We start from the raw sequence: 3,874 nt of genomic DNA on the forward strand, positions 1-3,874 counted from the left end.
GAATAGAAAAAAATGCTTTCTCTATGCCGTCAGCCACATGCTATACGCATTCATCTTTTTCGGCCAATTACAGGCTTTGTTTCGCCGTTTAAGCCAATGGCAGCCTGTAAATGATAAAAAGGATCCGCCCCTTGACCTCCGAATAACTTTAGCCAATAGTGATCGATTCAACTGATGATTGACACATCTTTTTCGGCCAATTGCAGGCTTTGTTTGCCGTTTAAGCCAATGGCAGCCTGTAAATGATAAAAAGGATCCGCCTCTTGACCTCCGAATAACTTTAGCCAATAGTGATCGATTCAAATGATGATTGACACATTGGTTAGCCAATGAAACGCCGGTAAATAAACCCCAGCATCCACCGCGTACTACTTGGCGTTCGGGGGAAAATCTAGTCGGCGGCTGCAAGTTAGTTGGAAAACTTTGCAACTTTAAAATTGATCCATAAATAAGGCGCACTGTATTATAAGGCGCATGGTCAGCTTTTAGGTGCGCCTTATAGTGCGAAAAATACGGTAGCTCCTATATAAAGAATTTAATTGGGACGTGCAGCAAAAACAGAGTCTGTTGGTGTAACACCATGACTGTGACTCTGCTCTACATATTCTGGACTGAACCTTGCAATAACTGTTTCAAACAAGGTGCGAGCAGAGTTAATTTGTAAGAATGTCATAAAAAGAAAATGCAAATAAAAAGGATACGGAGGTATTTGTATTGTTACCTGGCCACCAAAATCAATTTGCTTAGAATTGTTGGCTGCCATTTTTGCGTGTTTCCAGATGGTTCTGTGTTTTTTTTTGTTGCATACATTCTTTAATGAGCTCCTATATACAGAATGCCATTGGGGCGTACAGCCAATACAGCGTCTGTTGGTGTAGCACTATGACTGAACTGTAGTTGTGACCTTGCTCTTTATATTCTGGACTGAACCTTGCAGTTACTGTTTGGATTCAACTTTGCTTATGTGATGGGGAGGTCCCTCCAACTATGGCAACTGCAGCACCACAACGCTGTTGTGTTTGATGGATGGATGATAAATGTCAGGTGGAATGCAGCTGTTTGTCTTTTGTCTTTTTCAGTCAGGCAAACACGCAGGGTTGGATGAGCTTGTCGTCTAGTCAATCACAACACACACAGTCAATCAACTGACCGGGGGCAACATCATACAGAGAAAAAAGAAAAAAAAATGGTTGTTGTGCAACAATGTACGAAACGGACAATTACAAAAAAATCATTTTTTACAGAAGTGAGGGGAAATAGGTGGGTACCAAATCCGATTCAACCGCAGATATGCCATATGCATTTTACAAAATTGCACATTACTTCACCCATTAAAGGAGATCAAAATCACTATCGCCATACAAAATCAGCTATCAGTGACAGTTCCAAAACAAAATCCGAGTGAAGACAAACAATTTTTTATTAGATGCACCCTAATCTTACCGCTAAGACTCTGATGTGACATTTCACATATCAGTCTATTTGGGGTTTATTAGTTCTACCTCTCCTATTAAAAACAATTAGAGTCCCTCACATCATGTGTTGTATAAACTGCCTCCTCTATCTCAACTTTGTCAGGAAAGGGACATGGGTGCGGTGTAAAACACTGGCTTGTTGGGCAGTTATGATTTCTTCTTTCTGGCTTGACTCACACTGCTCTTTGTCTTTTTGGTCTTGCTGTTTTTCTTCTTGCCGTGTTTGCTATTGCTTGGGGTTCCGTTTGGAGTCCCAGCCGTGTTCTAAGATGTCTTACTGTCTTTCTCGACCTGTTCCAGCGCCTTTGTGTTTTCTTCAAAAACATTGGGTCAGAACTTGCCTTTAAAGTATGACAGCTCGCTGGTGCTTGTTAGGCCATCCTCGGTTAGCTGTTCAACTATAGAAATGATCCCTTTAATTATAGTATTGGTTGCCTGTTTGTAGTAGTGCGAGATCATTTTTCGAAGGCCTTCTCCAGCATCTAACAATACCAGTCCTGAAGCCTCTTGGGTTTGGGGATCTTTTGCTCAGGAGGATGACAGCAGAAGATGTAATCGTCACCCTCGCTTGGAGGCAACACCCAAATTTGTTATTCAAGATAACAAATGAGAATCGCATGGTACACTACTGTTCTAAAAATTCGAGGTTTGGAGAAGTGAATGATGGCAACGTATGATGTGTAGACTTGTCTGGTGTTGGGAAAGAGGCATTTAGAGCCATACTTCTGAACATGCATACTGAGGAAGCACATGGCGACGCAATTGATCTCTTCAAATGCGAAAAGGTCTTTGGTTCTGTAGGGGGAAGGTTTCCGGCAGCTCGCCTGTGTCTACAAATCATGTTTCCCCACCTGATCTTACCTCCACCCTTTTGGCAGAGCTCGCAACGACCTGCACAAACACCTAATCAAATTTTGCCTCTTCAAGGATGTATTCACACAATCTCCTATTTACATCCCAGGTCGTGTTGACTGTAACATGGATGCCCAGTTATTTTGCTTGGTTCATCTCTGGTAGGAGCAGGTTAGATGGCTAGAACTCTGGTTGGTGGGTAACCGATCGCCAGATGACTGCATTTGCCAATGCTGAGACGTAAATCCCAAAGGTTTGATAATCTCCAGACTTGGTGGAGGCATCGACAAAGCTCTATGAAGCCACTCCAAGAAGCAATGATATTGACATTATTGGCTAAGAAAAGAGCCTTTTGGTGATAAAAGCGCTTGCAGCTCATTCACGAACATCAGGAAGAGCAGGAAGCCAATCACTGAACCTTGAGCCACCCACTCAGAGCAGTTGACAAGTCAGATAGCTGGCCACTCACTTGGAAGCACCAATCCATCTCAAAACCAAAGGACGTATGGCGTAGGCGCGGAACTTAAGAAGGAACGGCCAGTGGTTAAGAGCTTTGGAAAAGTCCAAGAAGACAATATCGTCAGTTACTCTACCATCTATGATTTTCGTGACCCACTCCTCCATAACCAACAGGTTGGTGAGGCAGAATATCTATGGCACAAATATATTTTGAGATTGAGAGATTTATGCATTGGATTGGAGGTGGATCCTTAAAACTGGCTTTCAGGAGGGATTTTAACATCTTGCAGATGACAGAGTTGAGGGAAATGTGGCGATAGTTGAGAGGATCTTCACTGTCATCTTTTTTGAAGATTGGGCAGATGATAGCCACCTTCCAGTCATCCAGGACAATGCCAGTTTGTAGAGATAAGTTTTAGAGTTGGGAAAATGGGCCAGGGAGCATGGAGGCGAGAGATTTGAGAATGCAAGAATAAAGGGCATCACTGATGATCAGCATCTTGAGAGCCTTCTCAACAGCCTGCCAGGAGAACTCGAACACTGGCATCGCAGGGAAATTTCTGACAAAAGAACAAGGTTCGCACTCACCATCAGCTTTGCAGGTTTTGGAAAAGCATTTGGCAAAGAGGGCGCTCTGTTCTAACCTATCCTCGACAAGGGAGCCGTCATCAGACCACAGCAATTTGGTAGTTCAGTCTTCTGTTGTTGCGGATATGACCAAAAAAGTATTTTGGATAGTGTTTTGACTGCTCGGCGCGACATCTTTCATAACACCAACGCTCCCTTCTCTCAATGTAGACCGCTCTGTCTGTAGACTTTGTAGGAATTTGATGACTTTGTTCTCAGGAACTCCCGCAATACGACAGTGCGAAGAACTCTATATCGTATGACCTTTTTAGTCACTTAAAGTTTCTTCTTAAGTGACTAAAAAGCCTACCATCTAGGCCTAGATGGTAGGGCGTCCGCTCCAAGACTGGGAGGTCGCTGGTTCAAGCCTCGGCCGAGTCATACCTAAGACTTACAAAATTGGTACTTATTGCCTCCCTGCTTGGCATTAAGGGTTGGAATTGGGAGGTTTGGTCACCTAA

General features: G+C 43.3%; 1 pseudogene; it reads right to left on the reverse strand.

The window, feature by feature from the left end:
* Positions 1-1,574: 1,574 nt before the first annotated feature.
* Positions 1,575-2,227, reverse strand: LOC148355246 (histone lysine acetyltransferase CREBBP pseudogene; annotated as a pseudogene).
* Between the last annotated feature and the right edge of the window lie 1,647 nt (positions 2,228-3,874).

Source organism: Urocampus carinirostris, chromosome 12 (assembly GCF_059441175.1).
Source record: "Urocampus carinirostris isolate Australia breed hairy pipefish chromosome 12, RoL_Ucar_1.0, whole genome shotgun sequence".
Taxonomy (NCBI): Eukaryota; Metazoa; Chordata; class Actinopteri; order Syngnathiformes; family Syngnathidae; genus Urocampus; species Urocampus carinirostris.